The sequence below is a fragment of the Miniopterus schreibersii genome, assembly GCF_964146895.1.
Source record: "Miniopterus schreibersii genome assembly, chromosome: 12".
Taxonomy (NCBI): Eukaryota; Metazoa; Chordata; class Mammalia; order Chiroptera; family Miniopteridae; genus Miniopterus; species Miniopterus schreibersii.
The window spans coordinates 60,201,186-60,227,562 of NC_138112.1; the positions used below are offsets into that span (position 1 = coordinate 60,201,186).

The window sequence follows — 26,377 nt, forward strand, 5'->3', positions numbered from 1 at the left end:
CTGCGAATAGAGACCACCTTCTGGGCAGGGATTGATTCATCTTGTTAATGGTTGTAAGAGCACAGCACCAGGCATTGAACATATTAAGGCTGCAGGAATGAATGAAACAAGTAATGAGTGAATGTTCTCCACCATTGCATTCATCATGGACCGAGAACTGTGCAGATAGATTTTCTCGTCTGCACCACCGATGCAGATGCACCAGCTCAACAACTCTGAAATGATGTATGCTCGGCCGAGTACATTTATGTTCGTCTACACGCACAAACACAAAAATACATCAGCAAACCAGAGGCTCAGTGTTTAAATCTGAAATGATGTGGGCTAGTTGGACCTAGTTTATTTTCAAACATGCTGCATCTGCAGAATGTTGGGTAATGATGATGAAAGCCCTTTCAGAATAATTACAACCCAATCATTGAGCGCCCAGCCCCTTCCAAAGCTCCCTGTCTCTTGTTCAGCTCCTTAGAAATGAACGTCTCTTGCCACAGTAAGGAAAGTATTGCTGCAGTAACGTACTGTGTATATTCCAATAATGAGAATTTGAATGATGCAGTGCGATAGCATCAGCTGGCCTTGGCTCATCTGTATTAATAATTGATTGTTGTAATCTGTCTTCACCCCTCCTTGGATACTTTTTCCCCAGCTATTTTTTTCCTTAAGGGCAAAGTGTTTTTAATTCTGCAGTCTGCAGAAATTTATCTTAATAGTGCTTTATTCATTTCAAGAATATTGGTTTGCACTTGGTCCCACACATTAGTTTTATTTTAAATTAGGGTAGACATAGCTAAGCCAAAGTTCCCTAGACCCACAGTTTACCTGGAATTTTCTATAATTTACATTGAGTGTAAGATAATCTACATTGAGTGCCGAGAGCCTCTTGTGGATTTCCTACTCTATTTATGTTATGAGAAAATTTCCCTGCTGTTTCACTGGTTTTAGACTTGACCAATTGTAACAGAAGTCTCTTTAATAAAATGCGGTCCTTTCCACTGTGCTGCCAATTTAGCTAAATCCATCTGTCTTTCAGCCTATCGACCATCCCTAAATGGGAGAGAAAAGAGAACACCAATCCCTATCATGACAGCCAAATGTTGTAGTGACCTGTCAAATGGTGAATGAGTGAGCCTTATAAAGAACTCATGGCAAAGACATTTGATCATGCTAACAAGAGGGTGGTCCAAGAGGAGGTGAAGCAGGGTGGTTTGTAAGGTGAGCTCTGCAGTTTAAACCTTAAGGGGATGCTTCATTGGACCTGGGGAACTTTGTAATGGGTAGTAGACAAGATGAGTCCTGGACATCTCCTGCCTACCTCTGCATCAAGCACAGAAACTCCACTTTTACCCATTTTATTTATTGATATATAAAATATACTTGAAAAAGGGATCTGCAGCATAAAAGAAGTAATCACTCATCCGGGGCACAGAACCCGATTTTGGAATCAGAAACACAAGTTCAGACCTTTTATGACATCTCCTTGCTGCATGACTTTGGAAACTACATCTAACTTCTATATCAGAGGAAGATGTTAACCCCTAATGGCATACCCAAGTCTAGAAAGCTAGGTAAAATTTGCTTGGTATCTATAACTATTTCTATAGCTAACTCAGATCCTTTTTCAGGAATGTTTCCCTTGGACCCCAAATAGCGACAGAGGACTTCGTTCACCTCACTCATATTTCTACTTCAATATCAACTTATCAGAGGACTTCCATGGACATCCATCTGAAATAACATGACCCATGACCTCTTAGCCCTTTACCTTGATTTACTTACCTCCACAGCACCTGGCTTGCTACACACTGATATGTTATTGGTTCATTGTGATCTTCTCACACTTTCATGTAAGCTCTAGGAGATCAGGGACTTGTTCTTCTTATTGCTTTATTGACAGTATTAGAATAATGCCAGCACATAATATATATTCAATACATATTTGTAGAATGAATAAATGAGCACCTTTTATATTCCCAACATTTTCTGAAGTGGTTATTAACAAATGAATTTTAAAAAGAGAAAAAAAAGGGCTTAAAGCATCTTGCAGTGTCCTGGATTCTAGTACTGGTGTTATCACTAGTCCACTGGGTGGCATTTAATTGATTAGTTTATCTCTCTGAATGGGTTTGGATATACTTTCATCAAGGAAATGTTGAGATTATATGGTTATGATTATACAGCAGTAAATTCCATTATATTTTCCTTCTTTTTTTCATGTCCTGTGTAATCCTCTGGAATGTGGGGAAAAACCCATAGAATACAGCAAGATGGCAGAATGTGCACCACTATATTGTAAGATTATAACGGCAATCAAAGGGCCATGTTGGGGAGGATCATGTGACAAAGAATAGAGGGGGCTATCTTCATGTCCACAGCCAGCAAGACACTGAGGCCCTCTGTCCCATAGCCCACAAAGTACTGAATGTTGCCAACAACTGTGTGGGTTTGGATGTGGACCTTTCTTCAATCAAGACTCATATGAGACCATGACCCCAACCAAGACCTTGATAGCAGTCTTGTAAGATAGATCTGAAGGAAGATTCAGTAAAAACATGCTGAACTCCTAACTCACAAGAAATACACATAATAAATGCGTGTGGTTTTCAGTCACTACATTTCTAGTAGTGTTGCTATGCAACAATGGACAGTCAACACAGAGATGAAATATGACTTTTGCTGCAATGGCAGGTTTATCAAACGTGCTGAGCCTAATATTTGTGGAGAAGAAGGTGCTAACCATGCTCTGCTGTCAGGGTTTTTAATTTTGCAGAGATCACTCAAGGAGCACTTTAAGACAAACACAAAAAAATGACTGATGCTTCACTTAGATATTTTCCTCATCAAATTAGTACACTGAAGTGAGCAAAGATGTCTATCAGACATAGATTTTTTTTTTTACTTTTCTGTTTTGTTCTTATAGTACCTTCCATCTCTCCTCTCCCAACTTTATTTCCCCAGGTATAAATCCTCCATCAGTTTTCGTTTTTTTTCTCTCTTTACGTTAACAAAACAAATTATATTGTGTGAGCATGTCCTTTGAAAACTGCTAGCCAATGTAAACACTATTCAAATCAGTCTTGTCAGAAATCAGCATGGTCTTTCCACAAATGCTGGCTTGACAAAATATAAACCAATAAGTAATCACAATCTAGCCATTGAAAAGGTCTCCCTTAATTAGTCTGCATAGATGAAGCCATTCAAAATATCAAATTATTAACAATGCATAAAATGTTAATTCTCTCTATGACTGTCAAACAGGGCATATTTCAGAAACTCATGATACATTGGGGGAAAGTCCAGCCAGGAGACATACACATGTCTTCCCATCTTTGACTTCAGGAAACTTCTCTGGTTGAAGATATCCCCCCCTCTCCCCCAGAATTAAGCACATAAATCTTATCAACAGCAAAGTGATTGAGACATGTGTAGGTTTAGAGAAAAATGCTTACTTAATATTTCCATGACATCAAATGAAGAATATCAGAAAACATCAGAAAGAGACGTTACATTATGTGGAATGGAAGGAGGCCTTGGGTGGACCATAACATAAGTAAATTGTCTAAAAGCTTGAAAAGAGCAAGCCTCTTTTAAAAATGATAAATTTGTAAATGAAGAGTTAAGCTTCCTTTCTCGGTCTTGCCCTAAGACAGTGTACATACAGAACCGTGTATCACCTGTAGTAGATACTAATGGATTCTCTTTGTCCAACCTAACTTGGTCAATAAGGAGCTATTCCCTTCAAGGAGAAAAAGGGCAAAAAAGGGTCCCACCTTTCTTTGTCCAAGGACTTCTTCTAAACAACAACAAAAAAATCATTGCTGAGATAGGTTTTTGCTCTTATTTCATTCTTTAGCCACTTTAAACATTTATTTTAATCTGTTGCTTTCTTTGCTGATTTGAGTCCCTAAGAATGAGCGTTTCCAGTAGTTCTAACTTCCAATCCCAGTTTTGCTAGCATCTTGTGACTTATTTAAACCAGCTCCATTTTGTTGCCTTTTCATAAAAGTCCTTACACCAGATAAAAGAACTTACTTCTATAACAGAAGGTTCCCAAGACCCTCAGCAGCTTACCAAAATAAGAAGTTTATTTCTTGTTCACCTAACAGTTTATAAGGGCGTCTTGTGGTTAAATTTTACACATGGCTCAGTAATTAAATTCCTTTTATTTTGTATTTCTACCAGCTCCCAGGGCTTCAGAGTCCTTTACTTCTAGCCAGCAGATGAAAAAGGAGGAGGTGGAAGCCCTCTCACCCCTTAATCATTTCAATCAAAGTGTGATACCCATCAGTTCTGCTCAAATTCTATTAATGGGAATGAGTTGCACGGCCAACAAGACTCGAGAGGGCCTGAGAAATAGTTCTAAGCTGAGCAGCCATTTCTACCAACAATCTGCACTGTGGAAAAGAAGCAGGAGTCTTTGACGAACAGTTAATCATCTGTTCCAGACGGATGATATCAGATGCATCTTCCAGATCTATAATAATAAGCTTTTACTGTGTAAAGCTTCCAACTTAAGTTAAAGTATAAAAAATGCCAAAATATAACAGAAGAAGCATAGAAAGGAAGGCAAATTTCAGAAAATAAATTTCCCATGCAATCCCATTAAATGCAGATATGAAATACACACCTCAAGCTGTCCATTAAAAAATGATATTTGAATAATGTATTCATGGTGATACAATGCCATACATGGAAAGATTATCGATAAAACATTTTATTATCATAAGTAATCTCTTGTGGGAGCTGAAATTCTGGCAACGGTCTATCTAGAACAGCTAATTAATTTTTACTAATTATCTACTATGTGCAAAGCATTATTCTGGGTATAGCAGTAGAAATAACATGAATGCAAACACTTTTTCTATTAAGTGGGTAAAATATTTCATTGAAGAAGCAAAATAATTCCAATATAAACTAAAAATATAACAGATTGATGTTAGACACAAATCTTTTCTCTAGGGAGAAAAGATATTTTTGTGGTAGTAAGAATTTCAGCTGAACCTCACAATTTAGATGCAGTTTGAGGACATAAAGATGAGGGACTTTAATCACTCTTCTCAAGCTCATGCCACCGAACCCTTAATCTACTACTAATACGTAAAATGGACCAAACAATAATAAGTTTCTTTCCAGGGATATTAGGGAAACGTGTGTCTGTCCATATATTTATTTTTCTACCACAGATCTCTTGTTTGTTTTTCACCCGAGTCCTCCAAGTTGTCTTGATTTGCTTATTTAAACCAGCTCCTTTTTTTCTGAGCTTTTAAAGTAACATCTGTTGCGCTTGCTCTGTACTCAAGTAATGTGAACTCCATGACATTTCCAAATGCTAATTTGAATACTTTCAAAGTGTACTGTTCAGTGTACCAGCACCTCAACCTGAAGCCCACATGAAGTTTAAAGACATGTCTCCCTCAGGAGACATGTACAGGTTCCTTGATGATCTGGGACATTTTGTTCGAAGAAATAAACACACCTTCAGCTAGCATCTAACTTTTGAGGAAAAGAACAGAAAAAAAAAAAAAGCATTACAAATTGAAAAACAAAAAACAGTTGTTAGAAACCAACTCAACTAGACTTGCTCTTGGGTTTTCTAGATAAGAAATAGGAAAGTTAAATGTCTTCTCCACAGATACTCATCAACATAATAGTAGTGACGAAGACCACCTGTACCATAAACTTAGACAATGTCAATTTGCAATTTGCAATCTGAGTCCATCAAGCTCCATGTTTAGGCCATAGTGGGGGGAGAAAGAAAGGTTAAGGCCACGACGTTGTTAAATAGAGAGGAAGTCAATATTGGTTCACTAATAATTACCCAGCAATTATTAGAAGCCTCAGCTTAGGGTGGCTCTACAGTGAGTGAATAGATGGGTAAGTGGACGGTGGGTGGGCACTGGCTGGGTAGGCGGGTGAGCGGAAGGCTGCATGGATTCACGGGATGACACGTCTTCTCCTGTGATTCTCCAACACATCTGAAGGTTTTCTTTAAAATTGCAACTCAGCCTCATCAGGGAATGACAATCCATTTAATTCCAAGATATAATTAGTCATTCAATGATAAAAATCTTTAATAACTACTATTCCCAGTTTTCTGCAGGTAGAAATTTAAGTCTGATTAAAAAAACAACTTTGTTCTCCTGAGTCAAGTAAAGAAAATGGAAAGAAAGATGCACATTAAAGTCTCTCATGCCTCAGCTTAAATTCCCCCGTTACCTCCCTGGCCTAAACCTTAAGAATAAAAAGATGAGCTACGTATCTGAAGGGAGTTCCTTGCATGGAAGCAGCGTTTTGCTGGCAGAGCACCCGAGTTACAGTTGTGCTTAAGCTCAAGCGATGCAGCTGCAAGGGAGGCAGGGTTTTCTGCTGTTGCTCGGCAGTGGAGTCATCTACAGAACTCTGTACACACCGGCATTCTTCATGGACACAATATATGACAACACTATTTGAGAAAATAAGCCCTAGAGCTGATAAAGCCCAGATTCAGATCTTTCTATTTCTAAGAAATGCCTGAGGTGGTGGATCCTGGCGCCTATCCTGACATTTGGGGAGATAGGTTTATCACTTTATTGGGCTCTGAAACTCAGCTGGTACCACATGAAAAAAACAATGAAAAAAACAGCTTCTGGAAATAATAAGAATGGAAAACCTGCCTGCCTGTCTACACGTTGTGTTCTGGCCTCTAGAGGATTTGCAGGTGCGATGTTATTCCCAGAAAACTCAGAAACACTGACCAGCAACTGCTCTAAAGGAAATCTGTAGGGATCCCCATAAAGCCCCTACTAGCAAGATACACAAACAGTCTTTTCTCCAGATAGAGATGGAATTTCTATTTATTGACAAGAGACATTTCCCAGGCATCTAGGATTGTATCTGGTTCTGCATTTTTCTTAGGACTTTGCTTTTCTATGTTCAGTTAGAATTTGTTTTCTCTTTCGGGAAGGGGAATGGGAGGTTGTTTGCAGATTTTCTCATTTTATTTTACTTAATCCAGGTAGGGTTAATCTATCTAATCCTGTAAAGAAGGAGGTTTCAGTTTATATTTGTAATAATTACTTTCTAGAGACAGGGCTTGCTAGCATTACCTCTAGCAGAATAGGTAGGTAGCCATATGAAATATTTCCAGAACAGACAGTAATTACCAACCCCTTGATTTCCAATCATCCCTTTTCCTCTAGCATCACCTGTCTCAGTTGTGCTGAAGTGTACTTCTTTATGGTCAAAGCATCACCCTCCTAAACTGCCTTCACTCAAAACACAGTATTTCTGGAACTGGCGACGACTAACACTCCTATTGGGGCCATTTTACTCTAAAAAATTATCTCTAAATTAACCAACTGACCCTGGTAGAAGAAGGCTAGGGACCTCAGTTAGGAAGGTCACACAGGAAAGGGGGAGTCTGAGGGGCTGGGAGAGGAGGTGATGGTAGGAAGAAACCAGTGAGGGCTCCAGGATTTCCATGTGGAAGGTATGTGGGGGGCAGCTACTTGCAATCTTGTTGCAGCTCTTATTTGTCAGTCTGCAGGGGAAACTAGGGGAGGTTATGGGGATACAAGCCTAAGAGAGACCTCTCTCCCTACAGTGTGGCCCCGCTAAATCAAACCTCCCTCCTTGAAAATCTGCCTTCTGTTAGGCCTGCATTGTGGGTGAAAAGTTTAAATGGTTGTAAATACCTGTAAGACAAATCAGAAGACCCGGAAAATTTGACATGTGCAGAGAAAGGCTCTCTATTTAAAAAGAAACTGAACAGCAGTTGAAATTAACCAAGAAGGTGACTCTTGTTTGGAACCAGTTAGGGAGCTTGTGTTCCCAAAAGTGATCCCAACGTGACACCTAGTGGCAGCTCTAGGCTTAACCCTTCAGGTGCTGACAGAAATACCCAGTCTACAAGGTTTGCAAAACCTTTGCTCCTCGTGGCTCTCATTTTTCCTCTCTGGGAGGAAAATGTATTTATTTCATGGGGAAAATCAATGATTAGAACAGACTCTTTAAAAGAAAATGTTAATGCATAGCTTTGAAGATGGTATCTAACCTGTGTTTTCGTGGGTTTTTCTGATTTATAAATTGTCTCTTCTTAAGAATTTGTGGAGTATCTTCCCATCCCCCCCAAACATCTGCCTATTTACAAATTCAAAGACCTGAAGCCCATTCCTTTGTATTCTAACTAATAATTTTTCAAATTTAAAATTTAATAAATATCTCATAAAGACATATTAGGGGTTTGTGGGGTTTTTGAAAGATTTTAGCCCTGGCAAATTTTCTTGAAAAATGTTAATTATTCAAAAGTGTCGTATACAAACATGAGCCATGTCGGTTTTGTTTGCTTTTGAGCATTTGTTGTTCTAGTTATAAATTGAGTTTCTTCAGGCACCCAAGATGTTTTTGGCTGCTCTACCTACACATGCACTCAAACCCCCAAACTCTAGCAAAATGTAAGATGTAGAGTTTCTAAGCCAAATTGCGGGGGAGGGGATTAGCTTTCATACCCTGAACTCATAGAAGCCTTCCTGCCCCATTCTAGGTACCCTATCACCTTGGGCTACCTCTAGAATTTGTTGATGTCTTTTTGGACATACCAACTCTTCTCTGAAGGGACAGTGTCCAATACTTCATGGCCTTCCTGCCTCCTAATTAACCTGACTGAGTCAGCACTAACAGGCTGATAGAAGGCTCCAGGTGCTAAGTTCAAGGAAGAGATTGGCTTGTCCACACTGGCCTTTGGTGACATTGACTCAACTGTTTTCCGTTTGATGCACAGTTACAGTGGGGAGATTTATGGAGAATTATTAAGATTTCCCACCATCTCTGTGTTGTCCATTCATATAGTATTAGTGCTAATGCATCACTTAATTGGGAAGCTAATTCTGCTGATCCATCCCAAGTTTAACCATGAGCTTGAAACTAAGGATCTCTGTATTTTTTTGTATAACAGTTCCCTTGGATTGACTTTCATTTACTGTGTCCTCTCTCAGGCGTGACACTAAAGTCACTTTGCTTATGTTTTCTTAACAAACCTCAAGTGAGCCCTAAAATAAAGCTTTTGTCCCTATTTTAAATATATGACAACTGAGATCTAGTGATTTGCTTAATGTCCTTCAGCTTATGTATACATAACAGAGTTGAGGAAGAAAAGCTTCTGTCCCCAGTGTTTCTTTCTTGAGCTACTCTTTAAATATTTGGGAGTTTGAAATGGAAACTCTTCGGTATAATGACAATTTCCCCCAAAATAATCATTTATCTATAGCTCTCTGAGGCTCATGATATATACATGTACGCACACATGGGCAGTGTATTGAAGGAGAGTGATGTTATAATATTTACATCCTAAGTCACTGGAGACTCTTGCTTTGACAGCTCATCTCCTTTATCAGCTTCTTGGGCTATGCTCATGGTGGAAGGTTTTATTTCCTCAGAGAATCTTTAAACTTAGCCAAAATCTACTGTTTTACCTTCCATTCCTCCTGTCTTCCTGAGGGTGGGGTACAGATAGAACCTGGGACAGACAAAAGGCGTGATTACACTCCCTAGCCTTGTTCTGAGGATCACATATACTTGAGAATCCCGATAACAATCTAGAACCTTTCAATGTAAACCTTTTAGTTTTGCAAATCTCATGTAAGATGCTGAGGAAAAGGCAGTTGCTTGGTAACCAGGATCCAAACACTGGACAGCCTTAGATGGAGAATCAGAATTACAAGCCTGAATTTTTTTTTCAAAGCAAATAGGAACTAATTGTTTTTCAGAAGCCATCGGTTCTATATGACAAATATTTTTCAAATAAAATTGTAAATTAATTTTTATATGTGTGCAAATTCCTGTATTCTACAGTCTCAGACTCATAAGCAGGGAGGTAGCAAAACTACAGCCATGAAGCGGAGCAGATTATAATGGTTGAAAGTAAGTCATTTGAAGCCAGATTTTCAGGTTAACATCTCATCTCTACAACTCCATGGGTCACCTCGGAGGCCTAATAGGCCTAATATATGGGAAGCTCTTAGAATGGTGCCTGGAATTAGGTAAGCACTCAAAGTTGAATATCAGTAATGCTAAGAATACATCTGTATACACAACCTTCACAGCCTAAGATGCCTGTCCTTCAAGACTGCCTGTCGGGAGGACGTCTCTCGGAGAAGTCACTGATAGGTGAAGTAGGAGACACTTTACCGGATACGCTGTTGTTATTTCCTTGCCTTTCTCTCTCTCTGATGCAGCCACATGCATATTTTTTCTCCAGATGATGGATGGCAAAACTAAAATAGGTCCTCTTGCAATAGTGTTTTTTAGTGTCCAGCTGGTAGAGATGGGAAAAGCAATTTCAGTGAGACAAGAGCCTTCAAGAACAGATTTGGAGCGAAAGCACTATCCTGGTCCTCTGGAAATAGAAGTGCCAGGGTGCAGAGCCCAGGGAATTAAGAGGATTCACATAGACATGCCGCTGCTCACCAGTGGAGGAAAGGATAGGAGGTGGAAGGCAAAGGTGGCCTTGCCAGACCAACGAGGCCACCAAGTCTGTCGAGACCAGTGTAGACCTGACTGGGCACAACACCCTGCTTTGAGCATTTAACTTCTGGGTGTAGCATGTGTGGCAGAAGCAGGTTGGTGCTCACATCCTTGCACCATGGACAACCTCCAGCCAGCCCAGCACTGACCTAACGGAGCAATCTAGAGATGGCCAGCCAAGCAACGCCCTGAGAGAGACAATGATTTCTTCCTGGGAAAGAGAGTTCTCAAAGAAATACTGGTTTTCCCTCCCATAAGCTTGCTGCCAGTGTCAAGACTATGCTAATGGCATTATCTAATTGTCGGTTAAAACTTTTCTGTTCAGGTATTTAACCTTTGTCTTTTTTTTTTCTTTTTCTTCTGGTTTTCCAGCTTTACTGCAAGGTGATTTTTTTCTTTTGTACATAGTGCTGCAATATATTGAGCACCTCTACATGCTATTAATCTTTCTGTCTTTTCTCTCTTCCTTCCAATGATATCCATTGAACTCTGTGCCAGGCACTATGGAATATAAGGATGGCCGATTTAGACAAATCGGTCTGCAATGTTAGAGAAGAGAAAAATGCACAAGTAAACAGACAAATAACAAGGTAATTGTAGAGTATGATGCTATACACAAAAGAGAAGAGATATAACACAGATCACCCCAGAGGGTAGCCCACTTTAGATTAGGTTGTAAGAAAAGGCCTCTATGAGGAGTCAACTCTGAGTAGAGATGTAGCGGTAGAAAAAGATTACCAACACTTTAGAGAACACAGGTTTACGTATGGACATGCAAAGGCCCTGAGGTAGGAAAGAGCTTGGTTTGTGCCAGGACCATAAAAAAAGCAAGTGTGACTGGACTGTAGTGAACATGGGGGCAGGCAATATTTGAGATAAGCTTGGAAACTTGTGCAGGCCCAGATAGATCAGGATTATAAGATTGGCATTTATTCCAAAAATGATATACAATCAGTAAACTTATTAAACAAGGAAGTACCATGATGCAATTTATATTTTAAATGGTTTAGACTGTCGCTGAGTGAATGAGCTGTAAATGGGTAAGAATGGAAGCTGTGAGACCAATTGCTAGGCTACCTTCATCCAGAAGGCAAGAGGTAATAGTGGTTTAAAAATAGACAGCAGCAGATGAGTGGAAGTTTATCTCATTTAATTACACCAAAAAGACAGAGGAGACCTTATGCCTTCTACATGAGTTAACAAAGGCTACTAGTAGTGGTCGTTATCTAAAATTACTTAGCTTCTGAATGATAGAGTCAGGGCTAGTGGCTTAGAGGCCTGTTTTCTTTCTCATGGACTTCAAACTGGTGCCTCTTTAGTGGGTTTGGAAAGGAACCTTAAACTAAGCCTTGGGAGTCCCTAACACTTAGTGATAGTGACGCTGGCTATGGACCCCGCCGTGTCCTAAGTGTTTCTTCTGCATTAGCACGCTGAATTTGCGCAGTGACTCTCTAAAGTACCTGCTATTAGTATCCTCATTTTGCAGATGAGTAATCTGAGTGTTAGAGAAGTTAAACTAGCAAATGTCAAAGGCAAAATTTCAAACCAGGCAGGTTGGCTCTGAATCCATGGGCTTAACCACTAAGCAATTTAAGAATAACCCCCCTTAGCTGGCCAGGGATTCCACACTTGAGAGGCACACATTAAACGCACCGAGGAAAATAGCCACCATTAACCCCCTTCAAACCTCCAATTAAGGTAAGATTTACACAAAACATAGAAAAGCTTTTTATGGCACTTTCATCAAAATGCTAAAGATTAGACAGGTGGGGCTTCCCACACACTTGAGAAGAGAACAGGGAGCATTTCTAAAAGAGACCAAACAAAAGATGCATCTTTCAGCCATTCTCAGTTCTCAGAAGCAACATTTCTACCAGGCCTGCTTTTTCCGATATAAATGTAAAGGGAGACGGATTGGCATGCCAAACTGAACTGCTTGGTGTTTTAGAAAAAGCTGTTTCTCATGGGCAGCCTCAACTCCAAACACATTTGTTGGATATGTTCTGAAATTTTTCAACAAGTTAGGTTTGCAGAGTCTTAAAATTAATCAAAAAAATTCTAATATTCCAACAGAACAGGAGTGAGCACAAAAAGGGTTTCCTTCATTCGCTGGTAGGGCCCTAGCAGAATCCTTTTAAAGCTCACAATCATCTTGAGTTGCCAGAACTTTGCTCACAGCTTTCCCAGTTTCTTCACTGAGACCTTGCCACTGGTTTTATTATTTATTTATTTATTTAATCTTTATTGTTCATAATATTACAGATGTCCCCTTTTCTCCCCATTGACCCCTTCTACCCCACACCCACTCCCCACCCCAGGCCTTCCCCACACTATTGTCTGTGTCCATGGGTTGTGCATATATGCACATAAATACTTTGGTTAGTCTCTCCCCACCCATGCACCCATCCCCGTCTTCCCTCTGAGATTCGTCAGTCTGATCCATGCTTCCATGTCACTGAATCTATTTTGTTCATCAGTTTATTAAGTTCTTTAGATTCCACATATAAGTGAGATCATGTGATATGTCTTTCTCATCCTGGCTTATTTCGCTTAGCATAATACTCTCCAGGTCCATCCACACTGTCCCAAAGGGTACAAAATCCTTCTTTACAGCTGTGTAGTATTCCATGGTGTAAATGTCCCATAGCTTTTTGATCCACTCATCTACTGATGGGCACTTGGGCTGTTTCCAGATCTTAGCTATTGTAAACTGTGCTGCTATGAACATCAGGGTGCATATATTCTTTCTGATTAGTGTTTCAGGATTCTTAGGATATATTTTGAGAAGTGTGATCACTGGGTCAAAAGGCAGTTCCATTTTTATTTTTTTGAGGAACCTCTATACTGTTTTCCATAGTGGCTGCTCCAGTCTGCCACTGGTTTTAGAATTACTCTGCTACTTCTCTATGCTCTCTGATGGTCCCAAGTCCCACCACTTTGATATATAAAATTTAGTTAATTTAGGCTTTGCAAGGACACATCACTGAATGTCTTGCTCCAAGGCCTAAGGGTCTTAGTGTATTCAAAAGAACATAAATAGAAATAGGTATGTAGGTCTTTCCCACCTGATTTATTAAATTATTGCTACTATAACACCGATGGGCTATTTGAGGCTTTGCATGTATAATATCATTTAATCTCATAGCAAAGGAGAATACTATTATTATCATTCCTATTTTTCTTAGGAATTTTAAGGTCAGGCAATCAGAATGAGAACCCTAGCTGTCTGATTCCAGAACTTTCTATTAGCCAGTACCTTTGTTCCTAAGTATACCATGGTATGCAGTATAAATATATGTTTTCTGATCTATCACAAATATAGCATATAGATTAAAATAAGTATGACATACAGTCTATATTCCTTGTGAGGATGCCGGGACCAGTGTCAGCACAGGATTCACAATATTCTATGCACTATGGTTGGGACAATGGGCCCTAAATGGCTTAAGTTTGTGGTTTTCAGTCCTATATACAAATTTATAACTTCTAATGTGGAGCTTTTAAAAAGTGCTTATGACCTGCCACGGCCTAAAACATTCTGACACTTTTCTTGGGTGTGTCCCTGACATCACTATTTTTCAAAGTCCCCCCCACCCCCGGTAATTATATAAAGATCCAGAGGATTGCCTGGCCAGTGTGGCTCAGCGGTTGAGCATCCACTCATGAACCAGGAGATCACAGTTTGATTCCCAGTCAGGGCACATGCCCCGGTTTTGGGCTTGATCCCCAGTAGGAGGTGTGCAGGAGGCAGCTGGTCAATGACTCTCTCTCAACATTGATGTTTCTATCTCTCTCTCTCCCTCTCCCTTCATCTCTCTGAAATCAATAAAGATATATTAAAAAAAAAAAAAAAAAAAAGTCCAGAGGATGGAATACAACTGCTCTGAGTCAATTAACATAATCCTATCTGTTAAAAACTGAATTGTGTCCTTCCCAAAATTCATATGCTCTAAACCCCAATGTGGCTGTCTTTGGAGAAGAAAATTAAAGTTAAATGTGGTAAAAAATGTGGGGCCTTAATTTGATATGACTATTGTCTTTTTTATATATTTATTTTTCAAGTATAGTTGTCACACAATATTATATTAATTTCAGGTGTACAGCACAGTGATTAGACATTTGTATACCTTATGAAGTGATCACCCCAATAAGTCTAGGACCCACCTGGCACCATACCTAGTCATTACAATTTTATTGACTATATTCTCTAGGCTGTACTTTACATGCCCGGGGTTGTTTTTAGAACTGGCAATTTGTATTTCTCAACCTTTTTTAAGAAGAGGAAGTGGCACCTGGAGTATGTGCTCAGAGGAGAGACCGCACGAGGCCCAGCGAGAAGGTGGCCATCTGCGAGCCACAGAGAGAGGTCTCGCCAGAAACCAACCCTGCTGGCGCCTTGATCTTGGACTTGGACTTCCAGGATCCAGAAGTGAGACAATAAATCTCTGCTGTTGAAGCCTCCCAGTCAGCGGTAATTTGTTACGGCAGCCGAGGCCCACTAAGAGCACATCTATTGCTCGTGGTGATGGCTGTGAGCTGCGGGCTGGTGAAAACATCTGGTTCCTGAGTGTGAGTCAAAAGGCTTCAGGCCTCGGAGTTGCAGGCATTTGTGTCCCTGCCCTTGGGGAAGCCAGCCCCAGAAAAGGGGGAGCATCACACGAAGACCATGGCAAGAAACAGCCTCGTGACTTACCACTTACACACTACGGTTAAAGGATAGGGAGAAGCATTTAGAAAGGACTGGGGACAGGACTCTAACAAGGAGGCCTAAAACACCCTTATTTATGTCCCCGCAATCAGCAAGGGCCAGCTGTGCGCTGACCTCGCTCGCATCCTCCAGTGTTTGCTGCCCAGTCCACACGCCTCTCCAGTTACCCTGAAGCCAGCTCATTGTCGTCTTCTTGTTGCCTCTAATTTAAGGTATGACCAAGGTGTGCATTGGGGACCGTCAGGGAGGGTTACGACCAGTCCTGTCCAGGACCAGTACTGACCATTTGAAGGAAACACAGGCTTCCTCTCCACCATGATTGTTTCTCATCAAGAGGACTTTGGACCTTGGGCTTTCCCAGTGCCCTGACCAAGGAGTGAATTGTAACCTTTTTGGAAATATATGTGGGTCAAATAAAATGCGAGGTGGATTACCATGCTATGAAATTCATCGAGGGCTACAAGACAGTGATGATTCCATGTCCATAACAAAAGCTGAAGTCGAATATCTTCCCACTATCACGACTGTGTTTAAAATATGTGGTCTAAAGTAAAAATGTAAGTTCTGAAATCTCTTGCGCTGAAATGAAAATCAGCAAAGAACTAGGCTTATGACCTGGGACTTTCAACTTTCTTCTCTGTGAAGATAAAAAAAGTCCACCTCTTCTGATTTCTGGAGAATTGAATGTTTTAACCCTCTAGAATCTTCTCAGAAAGTGCTTGAATAGGGGCTTCATAATGCTATTTGATATTTTTACTTCCTTTGCCAATCCTCGTGCCTATATATTGGTTATAGTTATTGAAGTTAAAATCACTCTGATTCTCAGTTTCCACATATTGTAGACGAACATAAACATTCCCATAGGATTATGACAGGACATGCATTCGCTACTAAATGAAATGACTTGGTAATGGATCAAGTCCTTTGATCGTGTTTGTTATTTAATGTAAAATCACTCAGGGACTTCAGTACTCATCCCCAACTGGGACCTTTTTCATACAAACTTATCTCTTTTATAAATAGCTGTGTGGCTGAAGAGATAAAATCTGAGGGAGAAAGTGTGAGCACACTCATTTTAATTTTGTTTAAGCATCCATCACTAACCAACAGGTCACAGGATTGTAGGTCTAACTCTACTCGCGGCATCTTCTCTACCACACAGGGAATGTGTCACACATGGCAAGTGACTTCAGTGCTGCAAATTTGGAGTGATCACCTCACTTCTTTGAGTGGCAAAGTTGCTAGCTCTCAGTTACACAAGATGAAATCCTAACAGACTTCGCATGTTAGAGAGTTAATAGATCCATGCATATTATAACAGTAAAGTGCAGGATAAATTATACACATCTGTACACACACTCAATACCCGTTACATTTCTCTTCTCTCTGAATTACTCAAGTGCTACCCCGACAGCCTTAATGAAACCAGACATAAACTGAATTGCATTCTTTTAAAACTGGAGCGATCACACATCAGCTTGCATTAAGTCCCTTCGTTGCAGATCTAACCGATGCCATACAGAACTGTGAAAGCACATTTTGACCTCCATTTGTTATTCTCATTTGTTCATTCTGCTATAAATTTGATTTGATTTCATTATAATATCCTTAAGTGTACTAAATCTTGCATTAGGAAAAAGACACATGAAGCTTTTAGACTAACCTCTTTTCCAATTCACCATCCTGGGCTGTCAGAGCTAGTGGTCTACAAGTCTGTGAATTACCTGCCTGCCTCATTTAGTTAGGTGAAGCCTTGAAATCTGTTTTCAATGACAAAAAATGGACATCCAGACTTTCTTCCAAATGAGGGATAGATGAACAACCTCTTCAGTCACCATTGGATTTGCTACTGTAGGTGCCTGCTCCTATAATGAGCTATAACAGCAGCAGTGACCCAGGGAAGGGGACAACTACCTCTAGGATTTCCAGCATACCAGTTGCTAGCTCATTCCTAGAATACTCACACATCCAGGTCCTAGAATCGACCTCTATACAAGCATGTGTCAGTGACCACAAATACCTTGTCCGGTTCTCAAACAATATATATATCTGATACTAGTGAATAACTGGCAATCACGTACACTTGAAATAAAGAAATGCTTAAATAAATTATACATTCAGTTAAAAGATTCTCAGAAGTCATTTAAAATAGAAATATTCATAAAGAACGTATAACATGAAAAGCTTATGATGATAAATTGTTCAGTAGTAATTGCCCCTTCATTTCCACCTTTCCCAATTTCTATTTTCTATCAATGTGTATATGTTACTTTACTTTTTACATAAAAGCTTAGTTGAGGTATAAATCACATACCCAAAATTGAGCCTTTTAAAGTATATAATTCAGTGGCTTTATAGTATACTTACAGAGTTGTGCAATGATCATCAATAACTAAATTTAGAACATTTCGTCACTTCAAAAAGAAATCCCATACCCAATAACAAACACTCTTTAGTCTCCCTCACCTCCAACTCCTGGAAACTGGTAATCAACATTTTGTTTTGTGGATTTTCCTGTTTTGGACACATCATATGAATGGAATAATTTAATACATGGTCATTTGTATCTAACTTCTTTTACTCCTCGTAATGTTTTCACAGTACACCTGTATTGTAGTGTCAGTACTTTGTTCCTTTTTAATGGACAAATAATTTTCTTTGGATGATGTACCATATTTCATTTATACATTCATCAATTGATAGACATGGGGGCTGTTTTCACGTTGGGGCTATTATGAGTAATGCTGCTATGAGTATTTATGTACAAGATTTTTGCATAGATAGAATTTCTAGATCACATGGTAACTCTACGTTTAACATGTTGAGAAATTGCCAAGCTGCTTTACAAAGTGGCTGCCCTATTTCACCATCCCACGAAGTATATAATTAAAAAAAAACAAACAAAAAACTTATTTAACAACATTGCCTTAGACTACCTAGTTTTGGCACACTGTAACTAAGTAGGCTACAGATTTTTTTGCTTTCTTAAAGAGCAAATGTCTAAGCTATAAGATTGCCCTTTAATTGCAGCAAGAGTTAGCCCCTGCAACCCTTCATTTAAAAAGACTATTTCTACCCATTGCCATTACAAGTTTAAGCAAAAAGGCACCAGAGAGAAAATGAAACATTGCAGGGAGTACAGGACACAGAGAAAATAGAATAGGAAAAGCCGAAAAGTAAAATAGCCACGAAGCCATCAACATTAACTTCGCATTTGTATGCCAAGGAGGAAAAATGACATTGAGATAAATGACTTTGAAATCAGTAAGAGTCCCAAATTAGGAGTTTGAAAATAAGCCTGGAAATAAAAATGATCTTTTTCCTTAAATACATTTTTAGAGCAAAAAGAGGTAGGTAGAAATTGAAGATATATTTTAGTAAATGCCAGCTCTTCTAATAGCCCAATGTGTGAAAATCCAGCTGTTCTTTTCTGCTTCGTACATTAGCAGTAATAACGGTAAAGGCGATGCCTTCCTTATTTGCTGACAGTTGTGTTGATGATGCAGGAGGCAAAATAGCATTTCTCTTCTGGGCAATGGTAATTATGGAGTGCTGACAGGGTTCAAAAATAAACCCAGATCCTTCGAGTCAAGGCCCGACGTCAGTGTACTAGGAAAAGCTCGGAATGCGTGGCCCACACGAGAGAAGAGTACATTTTGCATGAAGTCCCTTCTTGTACAGTAAGTAAAAAGATTCCTGGTAGATCCACAAACCAATAATAAAAGTTTATATCAAAATAACAATTTAGAGGCTCATCACCTATCTATCTTTTTAAATTTATATTACTCATTTATTTCTTTGAAGCAGAAAGACAGTGTAACCTTCGGTTCTTTTTTCCGATGACATGCCTGAGGGTCTGAGAGACTGAGTGGCAAGGGCAGTGAGTGGAAGAGCACAGTTTTTAGTCCAGGTTTCTGTGTCTTCTTTAAATGCTAGAACATTCCTACTCTCAGACCTAATTTTTCACCACGGTCCAGTAACTCCCAGTTATTTACATTGACAATGAGTCAACATTTTTGAAATCTGAAGAACCATAGTTATTTAGGCGGTGAACATTTCCTGTTAGAAATTCATTAATGACACGAGCCTGAAATATTTAGAACGCTTGCATTTTAATGCCAGTGTGTAGCAACTATCTGGTACCTATTGTCAAAAATACAAGGGAGAATTAAGAAGTATTTATTAACCTCAGCTACAGTTTTTAAAGCAGCATTTTAAGGCAAGTATTTTGATCCTCACTTTTTAAAAAGGAAGAAGCTAAGAGTAAAGAAGGTTAGGCAACTACTTGCCCAAGGTCAACTAACCAACAGAAGGAATGTTTCTATTCTGAATTAAAGTGTGTCTGGCCTCAAAGGCCTACTCTTTTATACCACTAGCTTGAAAGCGTATTTAATATTTTTTAATGTGCTGGTCCTTTGAACCAGTAACTTCACATCTAGGACTGTATTCTAAGAAGAGATGTGGGGTATCTCCTATGATTTGTCTATCAGAATCTTTATGTCAGTGCTGTTAGAATTGCCAAAAAGAGGCACTAGCCCAGTGACCAACAATAAGGGCTCATTAAATTATTTGTGTGGTATTCACATCGTGGAATAGTATGTAACCGTTAAAGGTGTTGCAACAGGAAATTACTCATTAGAGAAACAATACTACAACATAAAACCATCCTGGTGAACTCCACTTAATCTTCAAAATTCAGTTAAACATTACTTCTTTCAGTCTGCTCCTCATTCCAAATAAAATGAGGCTGGCTCTCCTACAGATAGGTCTCCGTACATGGCATATGGTAGTGCACTTAGTTATGTGGGCACTTATCTCCCTTTACAGGCTGTGATTTCCTCCAGGTCAGAGAACAAACTTCAGTCACCTGGATTCCACACCCATATCCAATAACACACTAGTTCGTAGTTAAGGGGAGGTAGTCAATAAACATCCACAGAAAGAATAAATGAGCAATTCTTTATCAAACTATTTCATGTTAAGGATAACACAGAAAATCAGATTTCTATGGCTTATGGGAAAACTGTCATGTTTTCTCACAATGAGATGAGAAAGGCCCCAGAGTTTTAGCTCCCTTTGACCTTGCCTTGCTGCCTGAAGACAAAAAGGAGTAATGGTTGGATACTCCTGCAACCCATTCCCTCCACAGGATGGTCTTGTGATGCCCTGATTGTAAGTGTCTGGCAATAAACCGAGTTAATGCAGGGGTTTGAATGTGAGATCTATACACATCTATATATATCATATACATCTCCAAAAATTATTTTCAATTTTTTCTTGTAGATTTTATTTACTCATATATCTATTTTGTAACGGTGGAGTCCTTCAGCTTTTTACTCAGAAGAGCCAGAAGATCTAAAAAGTTTAAACTACAATGACAGATTCTCCATGGTATTCATTATATTATTTTCACCAAATGTCATCTTAACTTTTATACACCTATTACATTTATTAAGTCAAGAATTTTGTTTTTGTTTTCACTTTGAGACTGGGCTGAGCTGACTTTTAACAAAGCCCATTAAATGTAGTTAATGGGAAGCTTTGTTCATTTTTTTTTTTTTCTGTAGACATTATAGTACAGCAGAAATACTTATAACAAGATTACAAAAAAATCCCTGTGGGAATGAGAAAAGAGAGTTGCTCTTTGGAGTTTAGTGGAGATGAAGATCCCTTTCACCCTTGGCACCTGTATGGTCAGATTTTCAAATTATCTAAAGAAAGTCAAAGAAGGAGTCATTGGGAAGAAAGTCAACTGGATAAGGGCCATGGAAAGAGAAAGAAAGAGCACGGACGCGGGATTACAGAGTCAAAATCAGAAGACTGCCTTCAACTGATACTCAAGAAATCTTCACACTTTCTTTAAAGACAGTTGGGTGTTTATGTGTGTTTTGACATAAAGGTGCAGGTATATTTAGAACTGCTACATTTTTTATGGCCTGAAGCAGTTTCTATTTATTTGCCATGGTACTGTTGCCTAGCAGAACTGTCACACGCTGGGGTTTAATATGCTGCCTACAACATTGGACTGGAAGTGTTGACAGAGGAAAACATCAGGTATTTACCACATTCTGCTCCGTCCAAACTCTGCTAAATTGGGATTGCATGTAAAGTCAGGCTACTTGAGGTTTTAGAGATACAGTCAGAGAATGTTCCCTCATCTGCCACCATTGCTAGAATTGGGCTAGTCTCAGTTTAAAAATAGATGACAAAGGAAGCCAGGACATTCAAAGAGTTGAAGACATATCAAGAAAGACTGGAGTAGTCCCAGGAAACCCAGTTTCAGTAAGACATAACAGGCATTACGTGATCCCTGTATACATACGTTGGTGTGATGTGACCTGGACTTTCATTAAGAGGCTGGCAGATGTAGGGTGGAGGGGATCAATAGGGGGGAAAAGGGGGACATCTGTAATACTTTCAACAATAAAGATTTTTTTTTTTTTTTTTTAAATAGACAACTACAGAGCCTTAAAGACTCTCTTTAGGATCACAAAACATTGGAGCCAAAATCAGGGATCATGACATTCCTGACTTGCCAGTATACAGTGATGTTTTATGCATTAGGACACAAAAATAATGATAATGATAATGTTTATTGAAGGCAGACCAGGCACTGAGTCTATATGCTTTATGTGTACTAAGGCACTGATTTTATTTTTTGAATATATCTTTATTGATTTCAGAGAGAGGAAGGGAGAGGGAGAGAGAGAGGTAGAAACACCAATGATGAAAGAGTCATTGACAGGCTGCCTCCTGCATGCCCCACACCCGGAACTGAGCCTGTAACCCGGGCATGTGCCCTGAACGGGAACGGAACCATGATCTCCTGGATCCTAGGTTGGTGCTCAACCACTGAGCCACACCAGCCAGGCTAACTCACTGGTTTTTCACAACAAAATTATAAGGTCAGTGCTGTTATTCTCTCTCTGTCAATGGAGAAAACAAGGCCCAGAAAAATGAAGTAACCTCTTCAAGTGCACACAAGTAGTAAAATAAGGCTTCACCCCCTTAAGTAATATGATATAACTGCCTATAAAAGAGAGCTGTGCAAGCAGAGATTGTTTGGTCTAACTTTTTGTTTTGGTGGTGGTTGTGGGGAGGGAATTATGTATCCAAAACAGTGCATGATCATCGGAAATGATTATATTTTTATAATCACTAACTACCTTCACCATTTATACACACACATATATACATATTTCTACACAGCTGAAAGTATTTTTAATTACACAATTTAAAAAATATTGGTTCTTATTGTAAATCAAGCGATTTTGATATGGTAAAATAAAGACAAATGATCATTTTTCTCATCTCATTATATACAAAATAAACAATTCTTGATATAAAAAAATGTTTCTTTCCCCACTAATAAATAAATATAACCAAAAACAATACTTGATATCGCAAGTAAATTTCATTGATTTTAGTAATTAATTTTCATAGCAAAAGAGTCATTCATTTCTTTACCTATCTGAACAATAATTATTCACTAACAACTTTGCTTTAACTAGTATCTATGCATGGTGTATATACAGCAATCAACAAAACAGATCACATCTCATGAACCTTATATTTGGTGATAGAGACATTATCAGTATTAAATTACTGATGATTTCTATTAGCTCACAGACATTTATATTTATAAAGTTTATGAATTTAGGAGATAAAATGAGAATTATTGGAAATAATGAAATTAGACATTGTGATATATGCAAATAGAATGCAAGATAACAAATAACCCAACTGACACAGAGACAAGTTCCTGGTCTCATTGGTACTAGTTTAAAATCTCCTGAAGATATGCATACATAGCACAGAAGTCACAAACTCTGAATTTGGGCTTACTATTTTTTCTAAGCAGCCCTCCCTTTTAGAATGTCCCCACTGTCTATCCCCAAACACACAACCCAGTGAATAAGCTTATCAATTCCACAGTCAACAACATATCTTCTTCAGATTGCTAATGTAGCAGGAGTGTCAAAGAGATGAGTCAGAAGGAATAGAAATAGGAGAAGAGTACACAAGTATTTCAAATGGTCAACTAGGAACACAAGACAATATTATACAACAAGACATGTACTGTAGATTATAAATAGTACTGAAAATGCACATGCTGTATAGATAATGATATCAAGTTATTCCTGCAAATGATTTAAGACTGGAAAGACTCTGGCATCAGCCTGCAATACAGACATAAAGGTTTGACTGCTTAATGGCTAGGTGATGGTCAAGAATTAATTTGCCTAACCTGGAGAGACAGTTTCCCCTTCCCCATCCCTCAAAGAACAGGATTATTTGGAAATTCCAGTCCAGAATATATGGAAACTGGCAACAACTGAGTTCTTAAGGCAGACATCCTGAACAATGCTTATGAGACAAAACAGAGCTCAAGGTCAAGAATCTCCAACAACATACCACTAGAAAAACAGAGCTTGGGTTCTGGATTCTGATCACACCTAGGGATGGGCTAGATAGGTCTCAGTTATAAATGCTGAGGTTAAAGATCATGGCTGGAAACTATAATTCTGCTACGTCACAGAACTGTAACCACAAAGTTTGAACTTCAGCCTCAAGCCATCCTAGAGAAAGAGTTGGTGTTCGCCCAATCATGCAGTTTATTAGCCCCACAGCTTAAGACCGGGCTCCTCTAAAGTCTGATATATGGCATTAAGAAGATTGCTCACCTGTTAGTATTCTGACTGTAAGTTTTCCCCTCAAAAGGCTGGTCCCAACTGGTGCGTGTGCTTTCAGGTCATTCAGTCTTGATTATTTGACATTAGATGATCTTGGACAAGTTATTAATTCTCTGTGAGCCTCAGTATCCTCTTCGCCAAATAGGGATAATGACAGTAAACACTTCATGGGTTTCTGTGAAGATTAAATGAGATAATCTATGTCAAGTGTTTGTCACAGCATCCTCACATTGTGAACATGTAAAAATGCTAGCTGTTATTAAAGTTAAAGATTTAATTCCTGGGGATTTTTTAGTACAAATAAGGAAGATTTTATCACCTCTCAAAAGATACTAAAAATCAAATTTGAGGGCTTTTATTAAAAGACATAGAGAGCCCTTATTCTAGTCTGTGACTCCATTGTTGATGTGGTAGGGATTATTTGATGACTGAGTGAGTCAGAGTTTCAAATTAAAGAGAAGAGGGATTTATCATAGAGAAAAGAGTTAGACTTCAGCTGGGAAATGGACTTCTAATTAGTGTTATCTGTTTGCACCTCTTAAGAAGGAACAGAATGGAGAGGTCATGTGAGGAAAAGAAAGCCAATTGACTACACTTTTTTCTTACATATTTATTCATTCATTCATTCATTTATTCATCTACAAATTATTTCCTTCAGTTAAGTATTGCAATACACTGTACTAAGCACCACGATGACATAAAAAGACAAATCAGGCCAGTATGAGACATAAGATTTGGCTTATCCAAAACTGATCCTCTACATGCCAGTCTCCCAAAGAAGGAGCTAGGCTCCCAAAGATTATGTGGAAGTCAGGTACTGCAAAATGTTTAAGCGATCAATCCTGGTACAATGCTGAGGTAGCAAATTAAGCCATGTTCAAGCATGTCAAAGAGCTGGAACTCTAAGGTTTGCAGACCAGCACATGGATCCTGTCAGAAAAGAGGTGCGTTTTCTCTCAACTATGATGTCCAAATTTGCAGAACAGGACATGGAGCTGAGACTATGTCGTACACAGTTGATGAACTCCAGCTCTTAATCATGCCAGGGAAGAAGCTATTGCTTTCCCAATTAGTTTCTTACAACCCTCCTGGAACCAAATGCTTAGATCTGCTAGATTGCTGTATGCTGCCCCAAAGTACAATGGGAAATTGGAGAGCATAGATCTCTAGCACCATGAATGCCTCCAAGATAATGTTCTTTCATCAGTCCTACTGTGTAAGCTTCCTGGTGTTTTTGTACTGGTTTGCTCACCATACTTATGACGCTTAAGAAGCTCATTGCATAAAAGAGAATGGGGACTCTTAAATATATTAGACTAATTAAATTAACAGAATGAAATGCCATGGAAAAGGTATGCGCCACGTCCGGGGGGAATCATCAATTTTCTCTACTAATAAACCTCTCTTGGGGGTGTTGGATAGAATCCAATCTTATAACTCAGACCACTTCAAGCAGTGCCTCTATTGTATATGATTACTTCATCACTTGTACCACTGCTCTTGGAAGGTAAGAGGCAAGCTCTATTTCTATGTGGAATTAACTGGCTTTGTAACTACATCTCTCACCACACGAGGCCCCAAGGGCCAGTTTTAACGGGATGAAAGGAAATCTATTTTGGCCTGTTATACAAAGTGTGTTTCTCAACACAGCTTTACTGATTATAAAGTTGATATCTGAATGCCCAAGGAAGTCAAAACTTTCTTGTACATTTTAAAGTAGGTTCACAACTTGCAAAAGATATATGATTCCATTTCAATGAAAACATTTAAATCTCTCTCTTTTTAAAATTCAGACCTGAATTTGAATCTCAATTGATCTTGGAAAGACTGAATTCGCTGTTGCAATGTCAGTGTACTCATGTATCCATGGCCATGGTATCTGGCTCATTGGATTTTGTGAGAATTAATTCAGACAACATGTCTGACATGTAATAGGTAGTCATAATTTCACTTCCATGATATATGTGATGTAAAGGCAAGTATAGGCAAAGAACCTTGAGAGGTTTAGGGAGGGGATTGAGTCTTGATATTAAAAATTTCCAATATATTTTTAGGTACTTTAAATATAGGAAATATGAAAATTTAGGAAATGACTCAGAAAAAAATTGAAACCTTCTATGACCTGTGCTCATGGACTCCAGCCAGTTAGACACAACTATTCAGAACTAAGAGCTTGAGTACAGCAGCAATATCAAAGAAGGATGTTTAATAAATTACTGTGGAAGCCAAACCTCAGCCCATGCCACGTCCCTCAGGAGGACATGGCTTTCCTTTTGTCATTTCCAATGCAACTTCTTTGAATGGGCACAGAGTAGTTCTAGGACCAGACATGACTGGCAGTGGTTCAATGATTTCATGTCATCACAATAATAGAAACATGGACATTCAACTGTGACAACAGCTTGGATGAGTCTATGTTTGGGAAGCTGTTTTTGTGGAGGACATGGAAATGTGGACTCTTGGTTCCTGTTTGTTTCCC

The 26,377-nt window shown here is 39.0% G+C and overlaps 1 protein-coding gene across 10 annotated transcripts in view; it reads right to left on the reverse strand.

The window, feature by feature from the left end:
• LRRC4C (leucine rich repeat containing 4C) overlaps positions 1–26,377 on the reverse strand; it is an 834,219-nt gene that overhangs the window by 644,757 nt on the left and 163,085 nt on the right. For 9 of the 10 annotated variants that reach the window (XM_081155249.1, XM_081155240.1, XM_081155239.1 and 6 more), the window contains exon 2: positions 23,890–24,073. The exons of the other annotated variant lie outside the window; for it this stretch is intronic. The gene's annotated coding sequence lies outside the window, so the exon portion shown is untranslated. The remainder of the gene's footprint in view (positions 1–23,889; positions 24,074–26,377) is intronic. 10 annotated transcript variants of the gene reach the window in all.